General features: G+C 44.0%; 1 protein-coding gene across 9 annotated transcripts in view; it reads left to right on the top strand.

Annotated features, from left to right (window-relative positions):
• Nucleotides 1-11,069, top strand: part of LOC106753884 — a 25,324-nt gene that overhangs the window by 8,339 nt on the left and 5,916 nt on the right. Inside the window, exon 3 of one of the 9 annotated variants that reach the window (XR_002666845.1) lies at nt 10,868-11,063. The exons of the other annotated variants lie outside the window; for them this stretch is intronic. The gene's annotated coding sequence lies outside the window, so the exon portion shown is untranslated. Of the gene's footprint in view, nt 1-10,867; nt 11,064-11,069 lie in introns of those variants that run through there. 9 annotated transcript variants of the gene reach the window in all.

Here is an 11,069-nt window from a genome sequence, read left to right on the forward strand (position 1 = left end):
AAATCTCCCTTATGTGTCTGTGTATACACATAGGGTAATGTATTTATAATAATAAGAGTGTGGGCTAAGCCCAAATACAAATGAACATGTAAATGGAATAAACACAATATCTAACAAAGTGGAAATCGCGTACGTAAGTATGGAGGGAAGCGCAGCGTACTGGTTTACTTTCTGGAAAGAAAAGGCAAGAAATCGCTCGTGGGACGGATTGAAGGCGGCGATGATCAACCGTTTCGATGGGGGATTTAAAGGGACGGTGTTCGAGAGGTTGGCATCGTTGCAACAGGAGGGCACGGTGGAAGAATTCGTTCGCAACTTTGAGGTATTGACGAGACATACGAGGGGTATACCCGAGGAGCAAGTACTCGGTTATTTCCTCGCAGGATTGCGAGAGGACGTGAAGGGCCAGGTGAGAATCTAGAACCCACCGGATTTGATGGAGGCAATGCGTGTCGCTCGGGATGTGGAGGATGCGATGGTGAGAGCACAAGGGAGTTTCGTGAGTGGGTTCAAGATAAACCCCGTAGGGGCGCGATCCACGGGCAGTGTGATACAAACAGAACAGAGTCGTTACCCGACGAACCAGAGTGGAAGAATGGAGAACGCGGGGAATGCGAGAAGAGATGGAGGCGTCGCGAACGTGAATATGAGGCCGAATATTACAAGTGGAAGCGATAATTGGGGAAGAATGGTGAGAAACCTACCATACCCAGAGTTTCTCAAGAGAAAGGATGAGGGCCGTTGTTTCCGGTGCTGTGGCCCATTCGCACCCAGCCATCGATGTGCTGAGAAGAGTTTAAGGGTGTTGCTGTTAGCGGAAGATGAAGAGGAAGAAGTGGGTGAAGAATCTGAAACCTAGGGGGAGAAGCTTTTGGAGTTATCGGCTTGTTCTACTAAGGGGTTGACTTCTCCTCGAGTCATCACTTCTCTTTCTCAATCCATGGTCAAACACTTGACAATTTCACTTGCTCTCCCCACCTCTCATGACTCATTCGGCGACCACTGGCCTCCTGCCTGACTCACCTGATCATGGGGGAACGTACTCGGCTGAACCCTGTCTTGAACCATTAGCTCTAATACCACTGTTGGGGTCTGATACCACCTGTTGGGAAAAACGGTGAACCCACATAAATAATTTTACTCTTCAATCCATTGTGGGTTTGACCCACACAAATAATATTACTCTTCAATCCATGGTGAGTTATTTTCATTAAACTTTGACAACCTTTAAATAGGTGCAAATTGGACCTTGGGCCAATTACAAATCATAAAAACTGACAATAAAATATCAACTTACCTAAAAATAAAATCTCCTTATTCTATCACAAAATAATATTCTACTTAGATAAACCAAAATCATAGTTATCCATCCTATTTTATCTATATCAAATCAAACCAAATATTACTAGACTCAAAACTAACAAAATAATAAATCTCTAAATTTAAGTTTATCCCAACAAACTCCCCCATAAACTTAAATTCTTCCTTTATTCTCCCTTTATTCTTCTGTCCCTCATTCTCTCCTTCATTCTTCACTCAGGATCGTCTAAGGCCTTGAGTGTTTCGAACTTCTCCACTCTTCAGAGTTTGAAGTCGATCTTGCTTAAGAGTTCTCCCTCGAACGCGTGCGTCACTCTCTTCTACGTGTGCGGCGCACGTCTCCCTTATGGGATTGACTATGAGGAGACATTTGCCCCAGTGGCAAAGATGAATATAGTTTGAGTTATTCTCGCTTTGGCTGCCCATTTTTGATGGAACTTACACCAACTGGATGTAAAGAATGCCTTTCTTCATGGAAATCTAGATGAGGAAGTGTACATGGAGATTCCCCCAGGTTTTGAAGTGAAAAATGAAAGAAACAAGGTATGCCTCCTGAAGAAAGCATTGTATGGTCTTAAGCAATCCCCTAGAGTATGGTTTGGAAGATTTACAAAAGCAATGGTTTCCTTAGGATACAGACAAAGCCAAGGAGATCATACTCTATTCATAAAGCACTCTTCTACAGGTAAATTCACTCTATTACTTGTCTATGTAGATGATATGATTACTGCAGGAGATGATGAAACAGAAAAATTGGCATTAAAAGATAAATTGGCTACTCAATTTGAAATGAAAGACCTAGGAAAACTCAAATATTTTCTTGGAATAGAGGTTGCCTACTCCAAGAAAGGAATTTTCATCTCCCAAAGGAAAGATGTACTTGATCTCCTCAAAGAAACAGGAAAGTTGGGATGTAGAACTTCAACAGTTCCTATAGAACAGAATCACAAAATGGGATATGAAGAAAGTACTTCTGTAGAGAAGGCCCAATATCAGAGACTGGTAGGAAAATTAATTTATCTATCACACACAAGACCAGACATTGCTTATGCAGTTATTGTTGTGAGCCAATTTATGCATGATCCAAGAGAGAGACACATGCAAGCAGTTGACAAAATTCTTCAATACTTGAAGTCAAGTCAAGGAAAGGGGCTATTATTCAAAAGGGAAGACACATTGACTATGAAGATATATATTGATGCTGACTATGCAGGTTCTATTACTGACAGAAAATCTACTTCTAGGTATTGTGTGTTTCTTGGAGATAGTCTGGTAACATGGAGAAGCAAAAAGCAAGATAGAGTTTCTCATTCTAGTGCAGAAGCTGAATTTCGAGCTCTTGCTCAAGGAATGTGTGAAGGACTCTGGATGAAAATCATTTTGGATGATCTTAAAGTCAAAGTGGAGAACCCGATACAACTACACTGTGACAATAAGTTTGCCATGAGCATAGCCCATAATCCAGTACAACATGATAGAACCAAGCACATTGAGATTGATAGACATTTCATAAAAGATAATCTTGACAGAGGCTTTGTGATTACAACTCATGTTCCTACAGAACTTCAAATAGCAGATATTTTTACAAAAGGGCTTCCTCCGGGTAGATTTCAAAATCTTGTAGGCAAGTTGGGAATGATTGATATTCATTTACCAACTTGAGGGGGAGTGTTGTAATTAGAGAAGATTGATTTAGAATCTTCCTAATTAGATAAAGTAGATATACAATCTTTTATTTTATTTTGTTTCCTAGTTTCTCTATTTCCTTTTTTAGGAGAATTAGAATGTTACAAATAGAGGATATGAGAATGTATTTTCAATCAATTCTAAATAATAAATTTCAATATTATTTTCTACTTGTAGCATTGCAGAAAGTGATTGCTGATCTGAAACAGGATTCCAACTCTCATGGAGCATACACTTTGGAGAATGAATGATTGCATTACAAAGGTCGGATGGTGATATCATCCAGTTCGACTTGGATTCCAAAGTTACTTGCTGAATTCCATGTAACTAAAACTGAGGGGCACTCGGGAGTCTACCGTACATATAGGAGGATAGCCCAATCCTTGTATTGGGTGGGAATGAAGAAGACGATCACGGAATTTGTAGCGAGTTGTGTAGTATGCCAGCAACATAAGTACATGGCAGCATCTCCTCAAGGGCTGTTATAACCCTTACTAATTCCTCATGTAGTGTGGGAGGAAATCAGCTTGGATTTCATAGTAAAGTCACAAGGGTATGACGCCATTATGGTGGTGGTGGATAGGTTGAGTAAGTATGCGCACTTTATGGCGTTGAAACACCCATACTCAGCCAAAACCGTAGCTGACGTGTTCACCAAAGAGATCATCAAGTTGCATGGGATTCCAGTATCTATGGTGAGTGATAGAGACCCCTTATTCTTGAGTATTTTCTGGAAGGAATTATTCAAGATGCAGGGAATACAGCTCAAAATGAGCACGGCGTACCATCCTAAGACGGATGGTAGACTGAAGTGGTAAACCGCATTTTTTAAGGGTAGAGCAAGTGTATGTTAGGAGAAAGAAGAGCAAGTGAAGCATTAGTCGTTATTAGTTGGCCTAACTGTCAGACAGTTAGAAAGGGGGGAAACTTAATTCTGTATAAATAGATGTGTGTAATAGAAGAATGGACTTTTTGACTGTTAATAGTTCTAAACAGGATTGGGTATCCTTGTTGGGAAAGGTTAAGCTTCCTTTGTACCTTTTATTCTTGTATTCTTTCTTAGAGTTCAATAAAACCAGAAGATTATACATACCTTCTGATTTGCTTACGAGAGATTGTTTGGGTGAGAGATAAGGTTTCTTTATCAGAAACCTATCACAATCACTGTTCAACATTGTCGACCCAAGATCCAACTGATCACCAATCAACGAATAAGTATCTGGTCTTCGCTCAGTAGCCCCCGCAGCCTCAACACCATTTATAATGTTAGCTCCAAGATCGACAGAAACAAAAAATGAGGAGTGATGTGGTTTTCCCGATGCTTGTGGCACCAGAATTTCCAGCTCCTGGATGTCCTTGTCGACGCTCCCCTCCTGTTGTTCCGTTGCCAGCTCCTCACAAACGGTGCCCCGATTTAGTCTGCCAAACCTTTGCGTCAGAGCATCGGTGAACCTCTCCACGTCGGATGTGTGGGTTTCTTCCGCCAGAAGCTTGCTAAACCTCCCTCCATGCATCTATAGACGAGCTTCATCTTCTCCGTCATGCTCTGGAGTTCGAAGAGTTTGTCTGCCTTTGCGATCTAGCCCACGGGTCCACTCCTTCGAACGTTGGTAGTTCAGCGATCTTCATCCAGCTACGTTGCACGTCTCCTCTGTCCTCTTCGGCTTCGTCCTCCGAACTCTCTGGTGGTCGCCGTTCGTGTTCAGCGTCGACAGAATCGGGACTTCCTTCGGAGCTCTGATGTTGGTTCCTGGTTCGTCGTCCTAAAGCTCGTTGGAACTCTAGAGTCGTCGCTCGCATCGCCGCCTTCAATTCCTCCATTAATGACTCCATCGCCGTCATTCTTCCTTCTATGCGTTTAATTTTCCCTCCATTCTTCTTCGCTATGGTTTTCTTCCTCGCTCGCTCTTCTTCCCTCCGACACAGATCCGGCAGGTCGGACCAAAGCTGTTAGGTTCGTTTATTCAGGGAACCAAAACAGATCACTCTCTTCTCACCCAACTCTTAACACAACAGAATATGGCAGTATATGTATGTATTATATTAACACTGTAATGTATCGAAAAAAGAAAATACATGTAAGTATCCTACCCAAAGAAACCTCCCTTCCTCCACTTGAACAACGATCCAGTCTCTACCCAAAAGGCACCAAATATCTAATACCCCTCTCCTTCTATTTGGTTCGTTATTTATACCCTCTCTCTCCTAACAAACTATAACATTCTACCCTCTCCTTACACGTGTCTCACACGTGTCTAACTTACTCCTTTTTTATTCTTACTTACATAAACCTTTAATGGTCTAACACGTAAACAACAAACCTCCCTTGAATCACACCTCAAACTTACTAAAGAACAACATCATCTTTTCTTCACTTGCACTTGACAAACATCTTGAATTCCCATAACACTTGCTTCCATCCTTCGCTCAACTATACTTGATGCACCACCTTTGCTTTCCTTTCCTGCCATGAAACCACTCCATATAAACTTCAAACCCGAGCCCTTAAGATACCCTTAACCAGTAACACCAATCCTCTTCCTCTGATCTTATCTAAACTTACCAACTCACTGCCTTCTACAATCCATCATTCACTTCTCTCTTGATCAAACTTAGCCGAACACTGAACATCACCATAAAACCACACCCGATAAAAACTGCCTTTACCACAACATGCAACTTCATAACTTTGAACGTCTCAATCAACCCAGACTCTTTGATTATTCGCGATACCCTCTTTCACAACGTATATTGAACGTCTCTAACCTTACACTTTCTTACTAAACTGATATTTCGATGTACTCCTTCCTTCAACACTTGAAATCTCTAATCTCAGCCAATGATAAAACCTTTCTTCTATACGAACCACTAATCTTAAAACATCCTTATACAATATCCATTTGCGATTAATGCTTAACCACTCCATCTGATTATTATTCAACTCACAACCCTACAATACTTCAATTCTCCTCACAGACTTCATGTTCTCTCCATCTTGGAAATTACACCTTTTATTACACACCCTTAAATATGCTCTATGTCTTACACAATTGTTTCTCAAACTTTTCTTCTTCTAATTCCTTTTTAAACATTGATTCCCTTTATTCCACTTCAGAATTCTTATTCCTTTCTTAACTTGAGCTTTAAAACCATCTAACACTTTTGCAATGCTTACCCAAACTCCTCTTATTTTATCCTCTCTTGAAATCAATTATTCTTGTGAAACGTACAATATCTAATCTCTTGACTTTGTCCTTGAAAACTTAGCACTCAGCTGCTTCAGACGCCCTGAAACGTCCCACTCTGCCCAGGGCAGACAGCAATAAGCATTGCTTGTACCATCAAAACATGGGCCACGACACTAAAGACTGCGTGACCCTCAGAGACAAAATCGAGGAGTTGGTCCGGGCGGGTCGATTACAAGGTTACGTGAAAACGGATCGGCCTGATAAGTCCCCGGCGAAGATCAGGAGTCCCCATGGGTGAAGCCCGAGGAGAATTAATGAGAGGAGACCCAACAGTAGTGAAGGCGGTCGTTATAGATGCGACGTCCGCCCGAGAAGCGAAAGATGAAGTAGAAGCCGAAGTCGAGGAAGAACCACGATCGCCCACTGAGAGGAATGATCAACACTATTTCAGGGGGTTCACAGGCCTTGCGGTCGATCCACGCTGTTGATGTCCACGACCGGATATTTTTGGCCGATGATGGAGGAAGACACTAAATCGTGTCGCCAGGAGCACTCCAATGACACACACGCCTCCAGATACACTTCACACGATCGTGTCGCCTTGGCCGTTCGCCCAATTGGGGATGGACATTGTCGGTCCATTCCCTCCCGGCCGTGCTCAGAAAAAGTTCCTCCTAGTGGCGATCGACTATTTTACCAAATGGGTCGAGGCCGAGCCACTGGCATCCATAACGACGGCTCAGGTGCAAAGGTTTTGCTGGAAATTAATTTGCAAGTTTGGGCTACCCAAGACAATAATCACGGACAATGGACGTCAATTCATGGACAGGAAGCTGAAGCAATTTTACGCACACCACCAGCTCTGTAGAGCACCCCCAGACGAACGGCCAAGCTAAGGTCGTCAATAAGACAATAGTCGCCGAATTGAAGAAGAGGCTAGGAGAGAAGAAGGCGGCATGGGTAGACGAACTACCGGAAGTCTTATGGGCTTATAGATGTACCCCTCATTGGGAGACCCCCTTCAGTTTAACATACGGAACCAACGCTATGCTGCCTGTTGAGCTGGGGGAGTCGTCCCTTCGAAGAAAAATAGAAGATATCCAGTTGAACGACCGAGAGCTTAGAGTGGAGCTCAATACCTGGAAGAACGGCGAGACAGGGCGGTGCTCAGGGCGGAAGCTTGTCGCCGAATGGTGGAACGAAGGTACAACACCAAGTTCGCCCTCGAAGCTTCCAAGAGGGGGACCCCGTGTGGCGAAAGACAGGGGAAGCTCGTCAGGCGACCTCCCACGAAAAGCTGGCGACGAAGTGGGAAGGCCCCTTTAAAGTTATAGAAGCACTGGGAAATGGTGCCTAGCGCCTCTCCTGCTCAGACGGCCGCCCCGTACCTAATACGTGTAACGCGTCCCATTTAAAATTTTATTTTAGTTAATGCAGGATGTAACTGTACAATTTTGTGATTTTGAATGAGATGACAAGATGTTTCCATGTAACTTAATCTTTGCAAATGGAAATTCAAAAAGGCACCAAAGCGATTAAGTAATGCGGTGAACATCGACGCCCTGTCGACCCTCAGCGAAACTAACCAAGTTGATGAACGGAAATCTTCTGCCAACTTGGCCGGGCGGTGAATGCCAATGCCCTGCCGACCCTTAGCAAAACTAACCAAGTTGATGAACAGAAATCTCTTGTCAACTTGGCCAGGCTGTGAACGGCAATGCCCTGCCAACCCTCAACAAAACTAACCAAGTTGATGAACGGAAATATCCTTTCAACATGGTCGGGCGGTGAACGGCAATGTCCTGTCGCCCCCAACACAAGACAATCCGCCAAAACCACTTGGTTTGCGAAAAATGAAACTCAGAAATAATAAAACCAACGACGAAATTAATAGCAGTGAATGAAAATGTCCATTAATCAAAATGAAGTATCCAAAAACTGGACACCAATTGTGTACCATCCGGTTGTCGATTGTTACAACGTCATAAAAAAAAATTAAGTTTGGGTAGAAGAATCCAAGAAGAGCTTGAAGATATGGACACAACAGGGCACAACAGGGAAAAAGTTCTTTTCCTTCATTTTAAGTGGAATTTGGAGACACCAAGAGATGGGGCAAATCCGTCCACATGACAAAGTTGCTAGCTGCACCACCACCCTTTGCTAAGTATACACCACGGCAAGATCTTCTTCAGTCAGCACCAGACCACGTGTTCTTTTCTTTTTAGCACATTTTGAATAAGCCTTTCTAGAAGGTTCATCTTTTACACATGGGTTAACACGTGGCAGCTGATCCATGTTTCTGGTTCATCATTCTCACTCTGCAGCTCCATGAATAGTCTATAAATTCATGGCATCTTCCCTTGTAAAATACTTTTGGATGAATGAAATTTCTGCTGAGATTTGCCTTTGCCAACTCTCCTTCCGAAAGTCTGTCCTAGCTTAAATCTTTCCTTGCAACTTCCTTCCTTGTATGGAAGGCTGCCTGAGTTGTAGTCATTCCTTAAGCATAACATCCATCTCCACCTATCTCTAAACTACACTTCTTCTGCTGCCATGGCCATATTCTCCACTATCGGTCATTTTGCTGGAGTTATCGAGAAGCACTCCTAGTTGAATCTTGACGGTGCATTCTTGAAGTCCAGCAACTTTTCACTTTGGGAAATCTCTCTCGGTTCAGCAGATTCGTCTCCCTCCTCAGTCATCACCTAACCAACCTAAAAATTTACAAAGTAAAATCTAGACAACCCATCTATTCGTCGGCCTCATCATCATCGTCGGCTATTTCCTTGTCGTCGGCTTCCTTGGCTATGATCGGTTCAACGCTCTCGGGGTCAGCAGGATTTTCAGAGGCGGCCGACGGACCAAGGTGCACTAACTCACCATTGTACACAATGTCGAAGCCAATATCAAAAGCCTCATGAACATTTAGAAGGACGGCCGCCTGTCGCAATTCTAGAACCCCTCCTCATGCTCCACGACAATGCTAGCATTCAGCTCAACAACCTATTCCTTCGCCCCCGCCAACTCCTAGGTCAAGGCGGCATTCTTTTTTAGGAGCCCGCACTCCACCTCTTTTTGGCGAATAACTGTTAACTTTAGTTGGTTGCACTCCTCAGCGAAGTAGCATTAGTGGCACGAGCCTTCTTCAGCAGATCGACCGTCTCAGCCAGCTTCGAGGTAGTCTTTATCAGCTCCATCTGCATCTCAGCCGAACGCTTTCCTGTTTCCTCATGGGCAACCCTCAAGGCTTCCAACTCCCCACGCAGGACAGCGGTCGCCCGTCTTTCCTCAACCAGCTCCGCTTGCACTTTCGCTGCCCCGCGGCGACCAGCAAATTCCCTTTGATACCCAGCCATCGATGTCGTACGAGTAGCCATCTCGAAGATGGCGTTGGTCAGCTCGGACTCAGAGAGGGCCTCCAGGGAAGAAGATGCAGAGCCTGAGGGAGAAGACACAAAGCCCGGGGAAGAAGACTGACCGCCGTAGTTGCTGCCCTCACCACCATCGCCACTCCCCACGCCGCCGCCATCCTGACCTGACGACTCCAGTGAAGACTCAACGTCAACAATAGTCATCTTATTACCTGGGGGAAAACGGATGCAGAAGCTTGAAAGGAAAAGAAGTTGAGAAAACGTGACGATGGCTGAACTCAGCACCATATTTATAGAAATTTTTTGAAAAACTGCAACGCATCCTCACCGTTCAAGACTACCACGTTCAACGGCCCAGATCTGTGGACGTTACAACTGCCAGGAATTGACAGCCCCCTACTGATGACACTTGTCTTTTCCCACCCAAACGTTCCCACGTCATAGGCGATAGGTCAACAGTCCAACCCAAGGACACCCGGACTTCTCTTCAAACCTTATAGCCACTGCATCGCTTAAGGCTTGGGGGGCCTGTGTACCATAGGGACCGGGCGGCATATGAAAGACGTCCGGCAACGTGTTTGGCACGGGCACAGCATCCGCCCGCCAGGTCAACTTAAGGATATAGAAGTATGAGCCTATGGAGCAGATCCTGTTCAAGTCAGGTTGTCCAAGATAATCGGCGTGGGTGCAACGCCCGGCCTATCAACGACATGTTAACCTTGTCTCAATCATAATGTTCACGAAGGAACGTTAGTCCTAGGTATACCGTCCAGCGCAGATCGAAAGGCAGCATTAAGACATAATTAAGGTAAAACACGATTAAGGGTATTGGGCCAACAATTGGGCCGCGATTAAGGTTTTGCTAATCACGTGCCCATAGCAAAAACTATAAATAGAGGTCAATAGTAGAAGTTAGTTGGTTACTGCGCATTTACTTCAGCTTTCTCTTTCTCTCTCCATCTCTAGAGTGCACTGTATACTGACTTGAGCGTCGGAGAATCTTTGGCTGGTGTCCGGCCAGATCGTATTGTGAAGGAAATACAAGGACTAAATGAAACAAAGGGAGCAAGGAGATGGAAGGTGTGACCGGATGTCCAGAAGACAAATTGTGTAGGTGTTGGGAGTTAGTGTGACCCTACAACCGAAACAGTTATTGATGGAAACTCATTTAGGGCATTCCATTCAAAAGAGTACTAACTAAAGCTAAGGCTAAGAAAAGGAAGTAAAGAAAGACTTTTTCTTAATTTTCTTTCTCTAAGTCTTAGAAGACTTCTCTTTAATATGTTTATATGTGTTTTGTAGGTCTAATAAAGCTAGGAGATCATGGACAACTAGATGATTTAGCATGGACCAAACCAACCCAAGAAGAAGGACAAAGAAGTCATTTTACACAAAAGGGGGTGAGCTTAGCAAGGATGGAGCTACATCATGAAGGCACATGTTTCATACCATCACATTTACACATCATGGAGTGCCTCGGCTGAAATACTTGGAGTGCACATGT

This window comes from Vigna radiata, unplaced genomic scaffold, assembly GCF_000741045.1.
Source record: "Vigna radiata var. radiata cultivar VC1973A unplaced genomic scaffold, Vradiata_ver6 scaffold_7, whole genome shotgun sequence".
Taxonomy (NCBI): domain Eukaryota; kingdom Viridiplantae; phylum Streptophyta; class Magnoliopsida; order Fabales; family Fabaceae; genus Vigna; species Vigna radiata.